At 40.5% G+C, this 23,508-nt stretch overlaps 1 protein-coding gene across 1 annotated transcript in view; it reads left to right on the top strand.

The window, feature by feature from the left end:
• BCAR1 (BCAR1 scaffold protein, Cas family member) overlaps positions 1–23,508 on the top strand; it is a 94,882-nt gene that overhangs the window by 5,086 nt on the left and 66,288 nt on the right. The gene's annotated exons all lie outside the window — the stretch shown is intronic.

The following is a 23,508-nucleotide window of genomic DNA, read 5'->3' as shown; positions in this document are numbered from 1 at the left end:
TTGAAGGCCTATCAAATTTGGACAGCGGAAAGATGGGGTCGAGGATGGGGGAAAGTCTTCCCTCAGCAAATAGATGCATCATAAAGTCACTCCTGCTCTGTGGAGGATTCGGCAGAGTCCAGGGGACTCCACTTTGCTCTGGGCCTTGGTTTCTCAGTGTGAATGTCTGGGTGGCCCAGCGGAGCTTGCCTTGGCGTTTATTATCTATGTGACCTTGAAAAAGTCATGACCTCTTAAATTTAGTTTCCTCATCTGTAAGATGGGGCTAAAGAGAGAACCCAAGTAATAGAGTTGTTGTGAAGATCAAAGGTGTAAAGCATTAAAAGAATCTTCAAATACTTTAGAAATGTTAGTTACATTTATTTCTACCTTGTTTAACATATATTGGATTACATGCCATCTAGGGGAAGGAATGAAGAGAAGGGGGAGGTAATTGGACCACAAAGTTTTTCAAGGGTCAGTGTTGAAAAAATTATCCTTGCATATGTTTTGAAAATAAAAAACTTAAATAAATTTTTTTTCAAAAAAAAAAAAGAAATGTTGGTTATTATTATCATAGTATCTGAAATGGGCAGCTCAACCTTTTTCAGAGTAAAAGGGAAGAATGGCAGTCTTTAGAGGCAACTTTGCTATCAGGGATAGAGGCGCTAAGCAAATATGGCATGTCACTGGAAGCCAGTGTTTTCTTAGCTTTTCCCATCCCCATTGGTCATTGTGCTGCATCCTGGGATGCTGAACTTTCCAGTGTGAGTCCAGCCTGCCCTTCCACCCTACCTCCCACCACTCTCCCACATGCATCTGTGCTCCAGCCGAACTCCCTGTTTGTGGGACTCATCTGGCCCTTTCCTTCCCTTGCTCATGGAATGTCTCTTCTTCTCTGCCCTCTCTTGTCACTCTTGAACCCTCAAAATCTTCCTGAATTCCAAGGATGAGCCGCCATCTCTTCCTTAAAATTGTCTCTCATCCTTTCTGACTGGAAGTAACCTTTCCCCACTCTGCAGATCTCCCAGAATTGATTGATCATGCTTTTCTTTTAAACTTTTTATTTTAACCTAGTGTCTATCTCATCCTTCTCTCTTAGCTGGGAAAGCTTCCTGAGGGAAAGGGGGGTGACATATTTTGCTTTTTGTATTATCTGAGAGGTACTGAGCTATCATGGATAAAGAGGTACTGAGGTATCACAGAGAGAAAGGTACTGGGGTATCATGCGTACAGAGGAACTGGGGTATCATGGATAAAGAGGTACTGAAGTATCACAGAGAGAAAGGTACTGGGGTATCATGGGTACAGAGGAACTGGGGTATCATGGATAAAGAGGTAGAGAAGTACTGGGGTATCACAGATAGAGAAGTATTGGGGTATCATGGATAGAGAAGTTCTGGGGTATCATGGATAGAGAAGTTCTGGGGTATCACGGATAGAGAAGTTCTGGGGTATCACGGATAGAGAAATTCTGGGGTATCAGATAGAGAAGTATTGGGGTATCATGGATAGAGAAGTTCTGGGGTATCATGGATAGAGAGCTCATCAAACCAGGAAGGCCTGAGTTCCAGGGCTTCCTCTGACCCTGGCTGGGTGGCCTCCAACAAGTCTCTCCCTGCTGCAGTCAACTCTCCTACTTAGAGGCTGCCCCCCTGAATCACTAATGAAGTCTCAGCCCTTTCCTGACCTGTCTAGTTTGGAGTAGAATTCCTGTACACAATGACTTATTCAGTTGTTCGTCTCACTCTTTGTGACGGGTCCATCCTGGCAAAGATACTGGCGTGTCTGCTATTTCCTTCTCCAGCTCCTTTAACAGATGAGGAAACTGAGGCAAGCAGAATGAAGTGTCTTACCCAAGATCACAAGCTAGTAAGTTGTCTGAGGCTGCATTTTAACTCAGATCTTCCCACTCTAAGCCCAATTCACTGTACCACTAACTCCCCTATAGCTGGGGTTAGTAAAACTGAATTAGTTAGGCTTTTTTTTTTTTTTTTATAAGTCTTGCTTCTCTGTGCATTTTCTTCTGTCCTTTTAGGAATATCCAGGCAGAACGGGAACATTAACATCATCATGGCTGAATCTCAGTTTCCCCTTAATGACCCTATAGCAGGTCTGAGCTGCTCCTAGCAAATCCCTTTTTTTGAGGGGGGAGTTCTTATTCTGACCTAGGGTGATGCCGGGGCCCCTGTGTAAATTAGCGGCAGAGGCCTCCAGAGTTACTCATGTTAATGCCCTGGCTGCTAAAAACTAGTGTAATCTTAATTAAGAGCTCGTGCTTTTGTGAGCACAGACATGCTAAGAAGTGGCTACGACCGACCGAGGGATGTGAGGGAGCCCGAGGGCTGGGGATGGACAGAGAAGCAGGATATCAAACGTGTGTGTAGGGGATGATAGCACTGGCACCAGTGGGATTTCAATCAAGGAGACTTATTAACTTTTTATTATTATTATAATAGGATTTTATTATTTATAGGATTTGGGGCTGTCTGAGAGAAGGGCTAACATGGAAGAAAAGAGCGTAAAAAATTGGGGGAACCGCATTGGACGCGAGAGAGGGGACTATGATTTTATAGTTCTGGCTCTGCTGTGAATTCACTTCATCACCTTGATTTTCCATTTTTCCTCTTAGATCTCAGTTTTTCCATCTGTTCAATGAGGGAATTTGAAATAAGATCACAGATCCTACAGCTGAAAGGAGCTTCCTATTTCAAAGGCAGTTGATTCCAGATTTTAGAAACGGAATCACGAAGGGTCAGACATGTGGGAAGAACAAAATCTTGATCATTCCTAAGGTTTCCACCTTCTTAGATAAAGCATCCATTACTTTATGTCACACTCAGTCACCTCAGTCAAATCAGAAAGACCCAAGTTCAAATATTATCTCAATTAGCTGTGTGACCTTAATGTATTCTGCCTCAGTTTCCTCATCTGTAAAAATAGGGATAATAATAGCTATGAGTATCAAATGGGCTGACGTAGGTGAAGAGCTCTGCAGACCTCAAAGCACAATAACGTATGCATTCTAGTTGTCTTTTTTTCAGTCACAGCCAGGTGTTGTTTTCTGAGTTTTTCTTCCGATGAAACATTTATTTTAATCTCCATCTACTGGTTTGGCAATACGGTGAAAGTTCTAAAATTTTAAATAGCACTGCACTAAGTCTGATGGGTTAAAACTCACAATCAGGTAAACACACCCAACTGGGACAGCTCGGTGACTCCACTGGCATTCTGAAAAGAGGAAAAGATAAAAGTATCACGATCTGTTATAAAACAGGTTTTTCCCTGGGCGGACATATCCCAGGATTCATTTATTATGTAGGATAAACCATCCAGAATTGTTGCTTGGCTAAGAAGGTATCTCCAGAGGGTCCCCAACAGGGGCAAGGAACTCATTTTGTTCCAGAGAGTGGAAACCAAGCAGAGCAGCAGCTGCTGCAAGTTCAGTTTCTGCCTTCTATAAAGGAAGGCATTGGGAAGAGTTTGGTACTCCACTGTCCAGCCCTCCAATCAGAGGGGAAAGGAGATGGTGACAATCAGAGGAGCGTGGAGGTGATGAAATAATCTCGTTCTATGGAGCTGAAACCAGGGAGAGCAGCAGATACACAGTTCTCTTTAATACGGTGATCCTGGCTACTTTGGTCTCGCACAAGCAAGACGCTCCATCTCTGGGCATTTTCTCTGGGTCTTCCTCATGCTTGGAGTGTTCTATCTCCTCCTCCTCTGGCTCCTGGCTTCCTTCAGATCCCAACTAAAATCCTGTCTTCTGCCAGAAAGCTTTTCCCACCTATTTTTAATTCTGTTTTCTTCCCTCCATTAATTTCCCACGTATCTAGTTTGTTTGTGGGCAATTTTTGTTTGTAATTTCCTACTTTAGATTGTGAGCTTTTTGTGACTCCCTGTGTGTGTTTGTGTGTGTATCTGTGTGTATATATCCCCAGTGCTTAACATAGTGCCTGGTAAGCACTTAATAAATTTTTATTGACTAACTGCTATCTCTACGTCAAAGGGAATTTTATTTGCATAATTTGAAATTACTTTCCAGAATAATTATACCAACGGTTTGAGGCATTTTTAATATGATTATTCATAGTTTGCAATTTAAAATTTGTTAAATTTTTTCCTTAATTACATACAATGATAATTTTTACTATTCATTTAAACATTTTTTAAAGTTATTTTCTCTCTTTTTCTTTTCCTTCCTTTTCCACCCCAAGACAGTAAGTAATTTAATATAGATTATACATGTTGCAGTATTTTTTCATATCTTTTGACCACTTATCTATTGGTGAGAAATGCCTTTTGGTGTAAGGTTTCTATTAACTGTCTATATATTTTGGAAATCAAACTCTTTGTTAAAGATATTTGATACAAAGGTTTTTTTTTTCCTTCCATGGTCCGTCTAGACTCTCCTTTTTTCTCCCACGTGTTAATTTTGTTTGTGAACAAGCTTTTCAGGTTTATCTCATCAGCTAAGGAAGCTTTCATAACTGACTGTGGTGGTTTATTATGATATTATGGTATGCTGTTAGTGATGGGAGCTGGCAGGAGCTGGGGAGGGGGGAGTGTCTGAGGGATAAGCCAGATGCCAGTACCGTATAGGTACAGGATTGCTTGCTGTACCAGTGCTTCTGTTTGGCATTCAAAACCCTTAGTCAGACTTAAATATTTCTCCTTTTCTTGTTTTCTATTATCCAGTTTTCCTGGATTTCTTATTATTTCTCTGTCTCCTGAGCACTTCTATTGGCTGTTCCAGATGCATGGAATGTGTTCCATCCTTCTGATTGCCTGCTTTTCTTCAAAGCTCAGCTCAGAAATCATTCCCTATAGGGAAATGGAAAAAGGAAAAGCCTTTCCCCACTAGGGCTTCCTCACCAAATTACCTTGTGTTTATTTTGTATATAACATGTCTGTACTTTTATGTGATCCCCTCTAGAATGTAAGCTTCTTGAGGGTAGGGACGGTCTCTCCAGGTGCCCAAGCAGAGTGCCCAGAAATATCATCCCTTCTCTCTTAAACCTATCCCAGTCCTATGTCTTTAAAACTTAGTTGGAATTCTTTCTCTTCCAGGAAACCTTCCTCTTTTCTCAGCTCTCCCTTTTTAAAACTCTGAGGGTCCCTGATTTCTACCCCATGGTCACATAGATACAGCAAGGGCCATGTTTTACATCCGTTGTCTTCCCCATAGCTTGGACCAGTGTTTGGAGAGTCTGAACTGGAAGAGATCTTCGTAGAAGCTGTCTGGTCCCAACTGCACAAGAATACCCACCTTGGTATCCCCAGCGGGACCTGTTCAGAAAGTGCTTCCTTGCAATTCCCACCCACTGCTTCTAGATCATCCTCTTGGGGTCCCAAAGAATAAGCCTCATTCCTCTTCTGTTCAACCAAAAATAGCAAGAAATTATATTTCTCCAGCCTAAGACCCTTTCCAGACTTTTCCCTTTAGGAAAGGACATATAAAGCCAAGAATAAACAATAATAACAAACCAAAGTCTCTAAATGAATTAAGTGCAGAGATCTCATTCTTTTCCCCAATTCTTGAAGTGATTATCATTGTGGCTCATCTCCAGACAGGACCTTCTTCTTGATTATAGGAAGGCTTCTCAATCCATTGGGGGATTGGTATAGGAAAGACCTAAATAGTTCTTGACACCCCTCCCCCAACCAAAAAGTTATATTTTAACTTTTTTGATCTTTTTTTACTTCAGGATTCTTTTACATGTTGCTTCAGAGTGTCTTGGAGTAGAGAGATGTTTTGGAGTATCAGTATAGCTTCTGCCAGTTTTGACATTTCTCTTTTTAGGCTAGAAATGCTTGGATTTAAGATGTTAAATGATTTTTAAAAAATCATTTCTGGCAGACTTGGGCCTACCACACAAAGTGGTCATATATATTTTTTTTTTGGACACCATCCTGGCGGGTCTTTATCTTTCACGTCTGCCTCCTCTGGACAATCTTGATTTACTCAACATCCCTTTAAAGGGGGGTGTCCAGAACTGAGTCCAGGACTCCAGATATGGACCAACACAAGTCTGCCAACCAAAGCTAATAGCATTCTGTGATTGTCTGAACCCACTGGGGACCTGTTTCAGAAGTTCACATTGCCCCCTCCTCAGCTTTTCGGTGGTAGCTTCCTTCTCAATGAATCACCCTCCCACCGTCTACCATCCCTGAAAATTTGGATTAAGCTTTATCAGGTTTGAGAGGCTTTTCTTTGCTGCTGTTTTCCCTTTATTATTCAATATGTCAAGGTGAAATAGGTTGCTTATTAAAGCTTCTGCGGGTTGGTGTATTTATCTCTGCCCAGCCTGTTCACTCCACCCAGAAGTGGGATGTGGCAAGTGCTTTGATAAAAGGGTTGAGACTTTGACTCTGGTCATCAGATAAATTTTATTCCCAGTTCGTCACTGGGAGGAGCATCTGTTTCCTCTTACGGACATCCTCTTTGGCCCAACATAGGCCCCTGGCATCAGTCCCACAAAAGGCTAACACGGTATCTTCTCTTCTTGCTTTGAATAGACTAGGGTACCTTCTCTCTGTTGATAACCCACAATTTAGCCTGTCCATATTTTGCTCCAGCTTAATTGTTTACATGTTCTCTACCCTATTAGGACTGTGAGTTTCTTGAAATGGGGGACTTTTTTTTGTTTGTTGTTGACTTTATTATTAATTTTTTTTTTTGCCTTTCTTTGCATCCCCAGCTTTAGCATAGTGTCTAGCCTTAGTGAATACTTATTGACTTTTGGGGCGTTAGTAACAGTAGGGGAGGAAAGAGTTTATTCATAGTTCCACCTAGTCATCCCTTTACTAACATATGTTGGTGGTCAAGTACTTCCCTTTCCATCCTGCTTTCTTATTTCCTTAGGCCTTGCTGCTGCTGATCCATGGCTAAAACCAGCATAGTAGTAGTAGTAATAATAATAATAATAAAACAACTGGCAGTCATATCGTGCTTTCCAGTTAGCAAAGTAAAGTGCGAAATGTTCCATGCCTTACTCCATTGCTCCGCTTGCGCCCAGCACGGCCCCTCATGCAGGCAGGGATTTGGGGACAATCACCACTATTCTTTTGAGCTAAAGCTCTGGCTGGGATCCTGTATGTGGGTTTGAGGCACCTTGACCCAGCTTCCCTTCCTACAAAGGCTCCTGTTGTTTGGACCCTGCAGAAGAATTGGGATCTTAATCCTAGGTGGAATTCAGCTAGTGTGTGGGATTAGTGGCTGATTATTCTCCCTCAATAGAAGCAGGAACTTCCAGGACCTTTCTAGGGATTTTCTGGAACCCCAGAGCAGGAACTATCTAAATAAAATCACTAAAACTTAATGATCCTTTTGATAAATATAAACAAAAAAAAGGAAGCCGGAAGAAATGATAGATACTTATTTCATCAAGGATTTGTGAGTTCAATTCTTCTAGTCTTAGCAATAGATAATCTAATAAATCAGACCAGTTTTCTGATGGTGAATTTATCCAAATTGAACTGAGCTGGTCCTCCAAAGGTCCATCGCTGTGCCTGTTCTGGAAGTTTTTCTCATCTTGGCTCCTTAGCTTGCAAATTACTGCAGTCATCTCAACATTGCAGCTGGACAACAGAGTAAGAAAAATTTCAGTAGAGAAATAAAATCATAGTCTTAATAATATCTTTACTATTTATCCCTTTCTAAATGGCCTTTTTGTTCATTTACTTATACTTTACTATCTCTTTGTGTAGATCTGGACATGTTAGCTCTCTGCTTGAATGTTCCAAATGCTAGGCTTCCAATTGCCTGTCAAATAAAATCAGTACTCCTTTGCTAAGTATCAATACCAATATTTAACAATAAATTGATACTCTGCCTTTCTTAGATTTATTTCCTATTACTTAGACTCAGAATATTTGATGGGACTTCAAAGGCCACCTAGCTTCAGCTCATATCTGAACAGGAATCCTCTTTAAACATCTCTGACAAGTAAATATCATTGTATCCAGTATTTGTCCCCAATTGGGACAAATTGTAGTACTGTTACTTCCCTTGTTCTGTAAAGTAAGCTTTTTAAAAATCCAGCCTAAAATCATATGAAAGTTTTTTTTTTTTGCTTAATATTTCTCTTTTATTTTTGAATTCTTCATATCTTAGCATATGATCATTTTTTTTTTTTGGTAAAGTTGTATTTGATCCAGAAGAGTAAGTATACTCCCTAAGATTCCCATCAGTAAATTATCTTCTACCTTAGGCCAGTACTGTCTCTTCAGTTTATAGTCCGAGAGCATTGCCCTAGGACAGCTAGGTGGTTTAGTGGATAGAGACAGCTCTGGGCTTGGAGTTTGGAAGACTCATCTTCCTGAGTTCAGATCAGGATTCAGACACTAGCTTTGTGACCCTGGGCAGACCATTTAACCCTATCTGTCTCAGTTTCCTCATCTATAAAATGGGCTGGAGAAGGAAATGGCAAACCACCTCAGTATCTTTGTTTGCCAAGAAAACCCCAAATTGGGTCATAAAGAATCAGGCATGGCTAAAACAACTAAATAACGACAAGATCGAGAGGTTAAGTAGGTTTGCTCAGGGTTACTAGATAATATGTGTCTGAGATGGAATTTGAAAGCTGTTTTTTTTTGGCTCCAAGGCCAGCTTCCTATTTCGAATGCTATGGTTCTAATGCTTAGGCTTCTCTGCTAAGCTGTCCAAGAAGGAGAATGAGAGGAACATTCAAGTAGGATTGGAAGGGAATTTAGAGATTTTCTAGTCTAATGGTCTCAGGACTTCTTTAACTTAAAAAAGATTACTTATGACTCTAAAGAATTTTTGTTTGTATGCATTAAATCTATTAATATTTACCACATTGGAAATTATTACTGATATATTTATTATATTCATTTAAAAATAACAACACTATTTTATGTTAAAGTAAATGCCATTTTTTAGAGGGGAAAGGGCCCACCTGTGCAAAAATGCAGCAGCTCTTTTTGTAGTGGAAAGAAATTAGAAGTTGATTGAGATGCCCATCAATTGGAGAATGGCTGAATAAGTTATGGATGTGATGGAATATTGTTGTTCTATAAAAAATGATAAACAGGTGGATTTCAGAAAAGCCTGAAAAGACTCATATGAATTGATGCTAAGTGAAGTGAGCAGAACCAGGAGCATATAGTAATGTTACTATTACTAATAGTTACTAATAGTAACATCAGCTATGATAGACTTAGCTCTTCTCAGCAATACAGAGATCCAAGACAATTCCAGTAGACTTGGGATGGAAAATACCATCCCATCTAGAGAGAGAACTATGGAGACTAAATAAGGATCAAAACTATTTTTACCTTCTTTTTTTGTTTACTTTTTCTTTCTCGTGGTTTTTCTCTTTTGTTATTTTTCTTTCATAATGTGACTAATATGTTTGAAATGATTGTACATAAGTAACCTATATCAAACTGTTTGCTGTCTTTGCGAGAGGGGATGTAAGGGAAGGGGGAAAATTTTTTGAAATTCAAAATCTTAGAAAAATGAATGTTGAAAACTATCTTTTCATGTAATTGGAAAAAATATTATTGTGAAAAATGGCATTTTTATTTTAAACATTTTCCCCGAATAAAAAACATTATTTAATATATTTTTGCAAATCCCTTTAATGTCTGTCTTAATAGAAGATCACTGAATTCTCCTATCTGTTTCTGATTTCAGTCTTTTGCAATATGCAATTTTGGTTGAAGAAGATGCAGAGAATCCGGCCTCTCACATATGTAGTTGGAAAATGGAAGAGTATTTTAGTAGGCAAATAGCATTTTAGGATTATTATGAAAATAATTTTCTTCTGGCAGAAGGAGGAGAAGGGAATGGGCATTAATCTAGCACTTGCTATGCCCCAAGCATATGAAAAAAAAAAAAGGGAAACAGGTTGTTGGAGAGTCCAGAATTCTAGAATTGGTGATTTATCCAAACGGTGAGGTGTGGAGCTCCTGAAGGAGGCCAGGGAATGACTCCATGTGCAAAGAGCTAAGAAGCTTCATCTTCCTTGGGCAGAACAGAGCTTGGGGGGCAAGGGCAGAAGTAGCTGAGTTCATGGGGAGTTTGCAGTGCAGGTGCCCCTCCCTCTTTGATCTTCAGGACATCTCAGGCTCCCTCAGAGCTGATTGGATTGGAGACTCAGTCTTTGCAATCTGGCACACTATCTCTTACAATTAGCCTTTTCACTGCTCATCAGAGCTCCCAGAACTCCTGACACTCCTTTTGCTGCAATAGCTATTTATTATTTTTGACTTGGTGGTGACTTCATTCTCGAGAAGGATCAAGACATCAGGGAGGTGAGGAGCAAGTGAATTGGATTTCATGTTTTGAATCGATCCTCGTTCATGGATTCAGGGAGGACTGGGCAAGGTCACCTGCTGCCTCACTTTCCCCTCTGGAGCCATCGGGGCCCAGTGGTCAAATATAGATCAGGATGTGGAGGGAGCCCTTGATCTTTTGACTGCATCCTTGTAGAAACTACATTGTTTCTTAGGGAATCGCACTCTTTTTCTTTCTCTCCATGAGGTCCTCTCTCTTTCTGCTATAGTCTTCCTTTTCTCTCTTTTTTATTCTCTTCCTCAAAGGAAAAAGTAATCATGGCTAAAGAAAGAGGGGATCCTCACGAGTGGTTTATTTTTTCTTGTGTTCTCTTCCTTCGTGACCCCATTTGGGTTTTTTGGGGAAGATATGGGAGCAGTCCGCCATTTCCTTCTCTAGCGTGCATTACAGATAAGGAAACCGAGGCATCATAGCTACTAAGTATCTGAGGATAGATTTGAACTCAGGAAAATGAATCTTTCCAACTCCAAGTCCAGCCCTCTATGTTCTAGGGTGCCTGCTAACTCCCCATGTTCTTGCTCATACAAAGGTTTAAAAAACTGACTCTCAAATGGAAAGCTATTTAAAGAGTGCCTTGTTTTAAGTCTGACTTTGTTAAGTTCTTGGAGAAGCATATAAAAGAGAGTATTTAGGAGCAAAAAGAGCAGGAGTGGAAGAAGGCTATTAGGAGTCATGGAATTTGGGTTCAAATCCAGCCTCTTCTGCTTCTGTTCAATTTAATTCAATAAAAGAAATTTCTATCCCACTGGGAGGAAATACCATGTACACAAACAAGTAAATATCAAATACGTGCAGAATAAAGACAGCACAATTTCGGCCACATTAGGGCAGTGAGGGTAGGTAAAAGGAAACACTAATGCCTGGAAAATTAGTAAAGGTTTCTTTTAGGAAAAGGGACTGGAGCTGATCATTGGAGAGAAATAAAGAGAATTCGGGCAGCTGGATGGCCCCATGGGTAGAATGCCAGTCCTGGAGGTAGGAAGACCTGAATTCAAATCTGGTCTCAGACACTAGCTGTGTGACTTTGGGCAGATCATTTAACCATGTTTGCCTCAGTTTCCACATTTGTGAAATAAGCTGGAAAAGCAAACAGCAAACCAATGCCAGTATCTCTGCCAAGAAAATCCTAAATGGGGTCACGAAAAGTCAGACATGAATGAATAATTACCCAACAACAGCCACAAAGACAAATTGTCTTCTCTTTTCAGGGCTTCAGTTCCCTCATCTAATAAAATGAGTAGTTTGAACTAGGATCATACTGAAGGGTAGAGGTGGAAGGGACATCAGTATCAACTGTTTTCAACTCCCTTGTTTTTTCAGATAAAGTTATAGAAGTCATTCACGTGAGAGTAAATGGCAGAGATGGGGTTTGAACTCAGCTCTTCTGGCTCTTAGTACAGCAGTCTTCCCATTGCACCATGCTGACTAGATGAGCTCTAAATTTGGGGGTTTCTAACTCACATGAATTTTGGAAGACTATGAAAGTGAAATACCCTTCTCAGAGACGGCTGGCAATGGACCCAATCACTCCTCCACAGCTCAGCGGGCAGAGGAAGGGGATAATCATTCATGTAGCACCTACTATGTGCCAGGCACGGTGCTAAGCACTTAGATCAGGGACTTAAGGAAATCCTGCCCTTCATCCCCGCCCCAAGTCCAAGTTTCCTGCCAGTAATTACTATCATTAGGGTTTAAAAAGAAAGATGAAAGTTTACAAGGCCGTGTATGAATTCCAGTCAGCCTTATGCTTCTCATTGTTAATAATTTGCCATTATAGATCACACCCTCCTGTCCTCTGAACCCCAAAGGTGACGAAACTGTTTAGTCTCAAGGGGCCAGGAACAAATGAAGGCTGTGTTTGGCTCCGGCTCAGGAGCAGCAATCCGTGGGCAGGTTCAGCTTTGGCCCTGTCCCCTGGGGGATGCGGGGGGCCCGGGGCCCAGGCTTCAGCACCATCCCCATCCCGGCTTTGGTTTCCTTCCCTGCCCCAGACAGGACACTTAAGCAGAGATAACTCTGTGATCATTTCTAAGGTGACGGTTTGGATTTCCCAGCCTCCTGGTGGCTGCACAAAGGTCTCCTTGTGATGGTGGGAGGGATTTCCCTTAATGGCTCTCGGAATGGAGGCAGTTTGGCTTTCCACTTTTCCCTGGGGTTCTCCGCAGAGTAAGGGGGGGGGTGCTCTGATGTCACTTCTTTCCTCGAACAACCTTCAGCTCCTAATGCTATTTCCCAGCTGCTCTGTGATTTCCTGCGCCCACCAGCAGCTCCGGAGGGTCCATCCAAGCTTTGGCTCTTCCCTTTTTCTCCCACTTCCCATGTGCAATCAATTCTTAAATCCCACCATTGCACCTCAGGAACATCGCTTCCTTTCTCTGCCCTGGATTTCCTCCAGCTCTAAATCTTCCTCCCCCCCAGTCTGGACCAGTGAGGCAGTTCCCCTTACAGGCCTTCCTGCCTTTCCTCCTTCCTTCCTCCAGTCCATCCTTTGTTGCCACTGCAATCAAAAGCTGCCTAGGGATTCAGCTGCCAGTGGAGTAGAATGCAGACTTTTCTACCTGGCATTCAACCAATAAACATTTATTAAGCACCTACTATGTACCAGGCACTGTGCTAAGCAATGGGGATACAAAAAGAGGCCAAAGATAGTTCCTGCCCTCAATGAGCTTATAATCTAATGGGGAGAAAACATGCAAATAAATACATACAAATTAAGTTATATATAGGATAAATGAGAACACGGAAATTGGAATTAACAAAAGTTGGGAAAGGCTTTGTGTAAAAGATGGGATTTTAATTGGGACTGAAAAGAAGGCATTCAAGGCCTTGTGTGATCTAGAGTGTCCCCATTTCATGTTATCTCCCCCTACCATGAATGATGTATTACTGCTAACTGGGCTCCTCTCCCCCAGCACAGTGGGTAGTTTGGTTCTCCCATGCTTATCTGCCTTTCTTGCACTCTTGGGGTCCTACCTAGCTTTAAAACTCAACTCAGCTTCCTCCAGGAAACCTTTTGTGGACCCCTCCTGACCCACTGTCCCTTAGGGTTCACAAAGCACTTGATTTCATAATGTTCAAAAGCATTCATCATATGATACTGAGTACTAACCAACCAAGCAAGCATTATAGCTATTTCTATTGGCATCTTATCCCCGGACTAAACTGTACGTTTTGTCCTCTGAACTCTGGTCCCAAAGCTGTGTTCTGCACACAGTAGGCTCTTTTTGTTCTATTGTAGCTCAGATGCAAATAATCTGCAAAGGACTGGTGACCATGAAGCGAGAGCTAGAGGTGATCCTGCTTGCCCAGGATGGCCGATCCTAAGACCTCTAAATGCCAGGGATGAATGTACCATTGTGAAACTTGGTTCTCATCAGGCTTATTCCATTTTCCAGCTTGTCCTTAATGGCCCATCAAAACCTCAGAGGGGTCTCTTTCTGCCTCCTCCAGGAGACCAGCCCGGATCCATTCTACCTCCTCTCTCAACTATCCAAAACAAGCCTCCTCCTCCCCCAGCCCAAGCTTCAGTAGGACTTCTCAGAGGAGACCTTTTTTATTTGCTTGGATTTGCATTATCAGTACTTAGCACAGTGTTTGGGACATCAGCAGACAGACTTACCAACTGCTGGAGCTAAGAACTAGAGAGAGAAATCCAAGCACACAAGATTGCCAATGCAAATACTCCATAAATGTTGAAAAAAAGACGTTCAGTCCTGAATGCTGTGCTTTCGTCTGGTGTGTGTGCCTGAGTGCACGTGTGTGTGTGTACACTTGTGTGTGTGTTTGTGTGTCTGTCTGTCCGTCTGTCTCTTCCCCCTCCTGGTAATTTCCATGAGACACCAATGCCTTGTATAAACTTTGTCTCCCCTACCCCTACCGCTCTGTTCGGCTCACAGGTGTTAAATTAATGTTTATTGCAGGAATGGATGAATCTGGGAAAGGGGAAATTTAGAATTTTCCACCTGGGCTCGGTGCTTGTCTAGAGATTTGATGACAAGCCATAAAGAATAGAAAATTTCAGGAAAAGAGAGGTTTAAGTATGTTTTTACTTACACCCCAGTCTGTGTATGTGTCCATGTAAATGTTCACCTTTAGAAAAACAAAGTGTTCTTTCCCCTGAGCTTTAGTGTCTCTACATTCATTCTTCAGACAGTTGTGAAGCAAACCGGCCACTGGGGAAGGCAGCAGCTGCGTGGGTAGCCTTTTATTCCCCTACCCTCAGAGGGCATTTTCCCCGGAACTTAAAATCCCTTCACTGTGCCCACTTGTGTTTCCATCTGCTTTATTCTCAGTGTGAGAGAGGGACAGGCACAGGGCTGCTCTAATATCTCCTTAAGTTGCTTTCCTACAAAGCTGGGGTTGTCACCCATGCAGAACAGGGACAGCTCTAGCTGACAAAGCCATTTGAGGGTCCATGGGCACGTGGATGGACTTTGCAAAGCAGCTGGTTGGGGGTGATGGGTGGGACAATTCAGTTCTGTGGACAAGAAGAGATTTACCAGATAGCATGGACGTGAGTCAGAGTTGTTCAGTTGTTTTACAGTTATTTATGACTCTTTGGGTCACATTTGGGGTTTTCTTGACAAAGATACTAGAGTTGTTTGTTATCATCTTCTCCAACTCATTTTAAGTTGAGGAAACTGAGACAAACAGGTTTAAGTGGCTTGCCCAGAGTTGCACAGCTGAGAAGAGTCTAAGACCAGATTTGAACTCAGGAAGATGAGTTTTCCTGACTCCCCACCCAGCACTCTATACCATGGGTGCTACCTGCTCTACTCTTCCAAATTAGAGTACCTGCTTCAAATTCTAGTCATTGTACTTCCTGAAACTTCAGATTACTCATCTCTAGACGGAAGGGGCTTGAATAGAAAATCACTAAAATAAAATCACTAAATTTTAGATGTAAGCTTTAAAGCCTTATAAGCATTCCACAATGGATTGTATTTTTAGTTTGTACTAGTATTCTTATTGGCTTAGAATGTAAATTCCTTGAGGCAGGGATTTTTATCTTTATATCTATCCCCAGGACCTACCACTATTGTAGGTGCTTCTCTTGAGTAATGCCATCTTTTCAGACCGATATCTTTTCTTTTTTCAAAAAATTGTTTGTGAACTTTTTTTTGAAGCATCAATGAAACTTCCCCAAACCCTATACCACTAAAATCCTCCCTTGTAATAAAAAAACAAATGGAAGCACTCTATCTAACAAAGTATGCATCCTCTCACACTTTTAGTCCTTTCAGCCACTTCTTTATCAAGAGAAGGGGAGGTATCCTTCCAAATAAAAATTGGTTTTACATTGACTTGAATTCTGAAGTCCTTTGGCATTTTCCTATATTCATTATATTATTGTGTTGTTTTCATACCATTTTGATTTATTATCATTTAAAACTAATTTCCTTGCATTTCTTATATTCTTGAAAATGCAATTGTTTGCCTATGTTTCTTCAGTTGTAAAATCGTACCTCTGTCACCCAGTTGTTGTAAGGATCAAGTGAAATAATATTTATAAAAAGCTTTTAGCACTGTGCCTCGAGCATAAAGTATATCAGTACTATATAAAGATGTTTATTCTCTTCCCTTGTCTCCCACATTCATGTTTCACAATTGGGCAAACTATTCCTCCATCTATGAACTCTTACTTTGCCCCTAGTTTTTTGCTATTACCAAAAATTTTCTATCTTTTGGTATTTTAAATCTTTAACCACTTTACAATAAATTATTAGCAGTTATGTTGTTAGATCAAAGGATATGAAAAATTGAGTCACTTTAAACATATATTTTTAAATTTAATTTTTATTTAGTATTTTAAAAAATTTCCGATTCCCATAGTCTATCTTCATGACCCTTTCATCACATAGCTGATATTTGATTGAAATCTGGGATTTTTCAGTGAGAAACAACATTTCCATCTTTCTATTTTAGTGGGCTTGGATATAAATGAACTCTCATAAGGTGTGGGAAATAGTTATAAAATTCATCAAATGAGAACAGAAAATGATTTTAAGTGAAATGAATTTATTTGTGGATTAAAAAGCCTTTCCCTGGTGTATTCCAAATGACAGTACCGTGTCTGAGGACTAGAGATAAACTTTAACCTTTTGGGGTCTCATTTGAGTGACAGATCCAGGGCAATGTGGTGGCTTAGGACTTAGAAGTTCCTTGAGTCCTCTACAGTTCCTGATAAGGTATCTTGTATAGAGCAGGCCTTCTTAAACTTTTTCCACTACACTTTCCCTTTTCCCCCCCAAGAAATTTTTACACATCTCCATGTATATAGATATGTAAAATAAATACACAAATCAAACATTTATTGATAAATCATACTTTTGTAGTTCTCACATACAGTTACATGAGCCAATATGGGTCGTGGCTCATAGTTTAAGAAGCTTTGGCATAGAGTAAGGTATTCCCGGTCAATATTTGTGGATTGATTGATATGCTGACCAGGAAGTCATGGGATAAACATGGGATGGACTTAGCAGGTGGTGACCAACCAGGAACAACCTTGACATGAGCTGATTGTGGCAAAGCTTAGACATTTGTTTAACTAAAGCCCTACCTTTACTTGGGATGGGGATTTAAGGTTAGTATGATAACCCTTAGGACTCGAGTGAATTGTGGTTTGTGAGTTAGAAGCCTAATAATGTTGGGAGGATTGGTGATATTTTAACTCAAAAATGACAGTGTTTATCTCATAGTTGGAAGAAGATGACTGATTTCACTCATGATCATATTGCTTTATTTGGTTGATTTCCAAATAATTTAAAAGCTCTTTTTTGGCTTAAGAGTGATGGGCCGAATTTGGCCCGATTTGGACCGAAAATACCATTTGCATCTAGAAAAAGAACTAAGGAGACCGAATGTAAATCAACACATGTATGTTCACTTTTTTTCTCTTCTGTGGTTTTTCCCTTTTCCTCTGATTTTTCTCTCCCAACATAATTCAAAAAGCAGTGTATATTAAAAATAAGCTAAAAAAAAGAAAATAAAAATGATAAAACATTTCAGTGAAATTTGGCCTGTAGAATTCAAAGGAAAAGTTACAATGTGTGAGAAACTGTAAAAAAATAAAATATTAAGTTGATGACAAAAAAAAAAGTCATTGGCAAAAAAAAAAGTAGAGTTAACAACTCTGTTCATTCCAGTGATGTAACCATCTGCCCTGGTTCTGAGCCCTGCACTCTCCATACTGACATATTGACCTCACCTAAGGCCTGGACCTTGCCATCTGCCCCTCCACCGTACCTTTTATACTTCCTAACCTAAGGCCTGGACCTTGCCATCTGCTTCTCCACTGGACCTTTTAGACTAATGGGATTTGACATCCCAACTGAACTTCCTCTTCTGTGTTATTTTCTTCTCTCAGAATGTGAACTACTTGCAAGAAGGGTCTAGTTTGGCCATTTCTATTCCTATCCTCTCAATGGCACATAGCACTTAACAAATGCTTTTTCATTCATTCATTAATCCATAGGCAAAACCTATGGATTAAATTAGTCTTTAGTTACCCAGAGACTGTAAAGACATGATTTAAGGGTCTGACTCTGTTGGTACACTCCCTTTACCAATCTCCTTTCCTAATTTACAGGGTAGTCTTCATGAGTAACTCTCTGTGGTTGAGAAAAAGTAATTATCCTGTAGCCAAACAGATGATGAACTTCTAATAACTCAGCTAGGCAGCCCCCTGAGATTCTCTCAATTACTCTGCATATACTGTTTCTACATAGTTATATACGTATTTTGTTCCCTTTTAATATAGAAGCTGAATAGAAGCGACCATGTTTTTGCCTTTGTGTAATAAATGCTGGTTGACCGCTAGATTAGTTTTGGGACAACAGACCAATCTATAGTTTATATCTATAGTCAGGCCATGTACTCAAGGCCTTTCCAGCACAGTTGTGCCCCTCAGGACAATGATATATGCAAAGTAGAGGCAACAAAATGGTGGAATGGGTTGAGCACCAGACTTGGAGAAGGAACACCCGAATTCAAACCCCAAATCAAAATACTAGCTGAGCAAGTCACTTTGCCTCCCTCCTCAGTTTCTTCATCTGTAATACACTTTATAGGGTTGTTGTGAAGTTGAAACGTGACATGTAAAGGGATCTGCTCACCCTAAAGTACTCTGTAAATTTTAGTTTTTGTTATTATTCTTACTAACCTGTCAACTTTGAGATAAGGAAGGTCTTAAGGCTGGGGGTGGGGCGGGAATTGAAGGATGGCAGATTTCAGGGGGGCCACTATCGTAAATTAGGTTAAACATGATTGATGATGATGATGGCTGAGTCTCCCTACCTCCTCCATCATAGAAGTGCAGTGACCACTCTTGGCCCTATCCCAATACTAATGATCAGCGTGGAGACCATCAGAGCCCTGTTTTTCCCATCTGAACTGGTTCACCCCTCTTTGGCGGCCACATGGATGCCAGACTTAGTGTGTATACCTCATCCTGTCGTATCTCAGAACTCCCAAACTCAGTCCATTGGCCAGCCTCTACCTCCCCAGTAGCAGGGAGAACGAGAATCTTGTCTTTGGTATTTCCAACAGCCTTCAGGCTTGGAGCTTTGCAATAAAGGTTTATTGAATGATCAGAGCATCAGCCAGGACTGTTGATCCTTTTTCTCAACTGTTTATTTTGCTTAAGGAGGAGAATGTGTGGCTCTAGGAATTCCAAAGTCCAGAGAAATCTGCACGGGGCCTTAAGTGTCATAGGTGCTTGATAAATGTTTGTTGAATTGAGTCAAATTGCCACCAAAGGAGCAGCTCTGTTTCTTCTGTATGGCTGAATTTCATTAAGCTTTGGTTTAGGTTTACTGCTCATTTCAGGATGGATGAGACTTTCTTGATAAATCAGAATATACTTTATTGTTATTATTAGTATTGCAGAGTGCTTTAAAGTAATTAAAAACTATTCTAACTTGTTATCGTTCACCTCCCAAGGATTCCTGGCATGTCTGGTAGATGAGGGATGGAATTTTCCTCTCTTTAGCTTGTCTCTCGGTGGGCTGCCACCTTGAGTTTATGTATTTTAAAAGGGAGAAGGAAATTGGGGATTGTTTTTATATGCTCCATCAGAGATTTGTCAGAGGCTAATGTAGTAGGGAAGAGGGAGAAAGAAGAGGAATTAAATTAGTCTCTGAACTCACCGTATTGGCAGGGCTGGATTGTGTGACCCTTCTTGAGGTGGTCTGAACCCAGTAGACAGTGAGCTGAAACTGTCTACACTTACCCCAGGCCTGTGAATAGATAATCTCATAGGTTCCTCCTTCCTATTTAAATCCTCTCTGAGCTCACTTAGTCACCAGCTATTTTGTTCAGAAGCAGTTCTGACTGACTTTGAATTAATAAATAGCTTCCCTTTCTCTGTGTCTCAGTTTCCCCACCTAGAAGATGAGCGGGTTGAATTAATGCATATTTAAAGCCTTGTCCCAACTCTTTAAAAATCCGTGAATAAATGGAAGGCTTCTTCTCCATAGATTGCCACATCATCTACACTTGAATCAGGATGCATGCACGTTTTTCAATCAATCAATCAACATCCATTATCAAGGACTCAACTATAGAGAGCACTGGGGCACAAAGAAATGGGGGAGAGTCAACCAGTATGTATTGAAATTTCTATGAAGTATTATTATACAGAATAAATAGACAATAATTTCAGAGCCATTAGGGAGGGCTTTAGCCAAAGAATTGCTACCCAAAAAGGAATCTTCCTCCATCACTGGATGAATAGATAGTTGGAGGATAGATATGGAGATTGTAATTAAGTTAATAACTTTTATTCACCTCACTCTTTGCTGTATCCCCTAGAAAGTGGTAGGTCTCTACAGATAGTTGAGGAAGATGAGGGAGTTGTCCCAGCTAGATTACTATTACTACCTGGCAGAGCAAGCACAATTTACAATTCTGTCGCCTAGGGTCAGACCAGGATCACTGCTAGAGCAAAAATTAAGGGACCTCACTTTCCTATGTGAAATATTCCCAATGTCCCCTACAAGCATGGAAATGATCGTTAAATCCATGAAAGCTAATGAGGTTAACAAGAGAGAGGCCCTTGAGGGATGCTCACAGTTACTTAGTGCCTGTGATAATAGGTGAAGATGCAGCAGAGGAAACTGAGAAAGAGCAGTTTGCAAGGAAAGGAACCAAGAGAAGGCAATTTTACAAAATCGTAGCGAGGAGAAAGTATTCAGGAAGGAAAGATACTCAACATCAAATATCTCAGAGAGTCACTAAAATGTCCCTACCTTTGATTCAGAAATTCTACTGCTAAACATACGTGTATAACTCAAAGAGATTCATGACAAAAAGAAAGGCCTCCTAGCCTTTAAAATATTTATAGCAACTTTTTTTTTTTTTGGTAGCAAAGAACTAGAAACAAAAGTAGATACCCACTAATTGAGAAATAAATAAGTTATGCTGCGTGAATAGAATAGAATATTGTTGCACTTATAAAAAGATGATTTAAAAACACAGAGAAGCATGAAATGGCTTAGATGAACTAAAACAAAATGAGATCTGTAGGATGGGGAAACAACGTAAATAGTGACTACAACAACAGAAAAAGAAAGAACACAACATTTGAACCTGAGTGTCTTGAAATTATACTAAGCAAACCTGGTCCCAGAGATGAGGTGAGAGGGGCTATCTTCCTCCTTTCTTTGCAGAAGTGGGAAACATGCATAAAAATCAGTCTCTTTTGGATGTGGGTTAACTTTTCTGAATTTTTTTCCTTATTCATTCTTTTTTTTTTTTTAAATAAAGAATAGCTTTATGAGAGATGGTGGGCAGAGAGATGCAATGGGAAATACAGGTCAGTCCACAAGCATTTATGAAGCACTTACCATGTGCCCAGCACATTTGAATACAAGTTCCCCTTTTCAGAGCTCGCAGTCTAAGGAAGGAGAAAACATGCAAACAACTAGATACAAACAAGATATGGACGGAATGCATTTAGAGATAATCCCTAGGGAGAATGCAGCCCCATTGAAGTAGATTAAGCTTCCTGTAGAAAGTGGGACTTCTGCTGAGATTGGGAGGGAGCTAAAAGATGGAGAATTGCCAGTATGGGGGACATGCTCAAGTGTAATATGCCCAGAATTGAGAGACAAGTTTGTTTTGTAAGGGATAGCAAAGGAATCAGTGTTCCTGTGTTGCTGAGTGTGTGGGGGATTGGGAATAAGGAAACCCTGGCTTCCCCTCTCTCCCATCCCATCTCTCATGTTCCTTTTCTCCCTTAAACATACATACCAGCTTCTTCAGAGGCTGTGGTCATTGTTATTGTAACTTTAAGAGGGGGAGGTTTCAGGGGAAAGATAATGAGTTCAGTTTGGTACATGTTGAATTTAAGAAGCATATGGAACATCCAGTTCAACATGTCCAGTAGGTATTTGGAGATTGAAGTATGGAGGTCAGAGAGAGGTTAGAGCTGGGTAAATAGATTTGAGAACTGTCAGCATAGAATAATTGAATGCATGGGAGCTGATGAGATCTCTGACTGAAATAGTATTAAAGGAAAAGAGGGCCCAGGACAGAGCCATGGGGAGATCCCTTATTAATGAGCATGATTTGGATGAAGATCCAGTAAAAGGTGACTGAGAAGGAGTGGACAGATGGGTATGAGAAGAATCAGCAGAGAGCAGGATCACCGAATACCAAGTAGAGGGTGATGGATGAATAGTGTCAGAGACTGTGGAGAGGTCAAAAAGGATGAGGACTGAGAAAAAGCCATTGGATTTGGCAATTAAGAGGTCATTAAGTACCTTCCCAGAGAGAGGTTTCAGTTGAATGATGAAGTGGGAAGGTGGATTGTTGAAAATGAGAAAGAGAGTGAGAGGAAAGGAAGTGAAACCCTCATTTCTAGGTCACTCTCTCCCAGAATTTAGCCTCCTCAGGGAGAAGTATAGGATGATAGCTAATGGGGATGAGTGAATCAAATGAGAAATTTGGAGGATGGGAGAGTCTTTATACAGTAGACAGGGAGAGATGGAAGATAAGGGAAAGAGTAACAATGATAGTAGAGGCAATGTGCTGGAGAAGACAGGATAGAAGAGGTGATTCTTGCACGCAAAGGGGCTTTGCTTTGGCAAAGAGGGGCCAAGGAGGAATTATTACAGTGATCACGGGAAGTGAAGAGGGAGCTCTCAGTGAATGACCTCTATTTTTTCAGTATAATAATGAGGCAAAGTGATAGAGTGACAGAAAAGCAAAACTATCAACAAAATGTATTTATTTATTTTCTCAATAGTATTTTATTTTTCCAAATATATGTTTAGACAGTTTTCACCATTCCTTTTTGTAAAACTTTGTGTTCCAAATTTTCCTCCCTCCTTCCCTTATTTCTCTCTTCCCCAAGACAGCAAGCAATCTGATTGATATGTGCAGTCCTTTTGAACATATTTCCATATTTGTTATGTTGTATGAGAAAAATCAGACCAAAAGGGAAAAAACTGTGAGAAAGAAAAGCAGGCAAACAACAACAACAACAACAAAACTTGGTGAAAATACTATGCTTTGATCCACATTGTCTGCATAGTTCTCTGGATGCAGGTGGCATTTTCCATCCCAAGTCTATTGGAATTGATTATCCTGGATCATTAAATTGCTGAGAAGAGCCAAGTCCATCACAGTTGATCATCACATAATCTTGCTGTTACTATGTATTCTTCTGGCTCTGCTCATTTCACTCAGCACCAATTCATGTAAGTCTTTCTTTTTGCTGTTTTGAAATCAGCCTGCTCATCATTTCTTATAGAAAAATAATATTCCATTACATTCACATACTATTGCCTGTTCAGCCATTCCCCAGGTGATGAGCATCCCTTCAGTTTTCCAGTTCCTTGCCACTCCCCCCCACCAAAATAAAATTTATCCAAAAAAAAATCATTAGTAACTTTGGCATGAAGCCAAATGGCATAGAACTGAGAAGAGAGTAAGAGGAAAAGGCCTTGGAGGTACCTAGTGGAGAGGTAGGTATTTTCAAATGTCCACATCCCTTTATTATTTTTGTTTATGTTTTGTTTATTATTTTGTTATTACTTTTTTGTTAATATTTTGCATTTCCTTATCTCTGTATACATTGTTTCCCTCTCTTGCCTCTAGAGGAAAATGTAAACTCCTGTGTTATTGTTGCCCTTCAGAACTGGGCTACTTGTCCAAATTTTATATATATTACTGTCCTTCTTGAGCCATAGAGCCCAGCC

This window comes from Antechinus flavipes, chromosome 2 (genome assembly GCF_016432865.1).
Source record: "Antechinus flavipes isolate AdamAnt ecotype Samford, QLD, Australia chromosome 2, AdamAnt_v2, whole genome shotgun sequence".
Lineage (NCBI taxonomy): Eukaryota > Metazoa > Chordata > Mammalia > Dasyuromorphia > Dasyuridae > Antechinus > Antechinus flavipes.
Note: the sequence above shows the minus strand (reverse complement) of the source record. Positions and strands in the feature narration are given on the sequence as shown.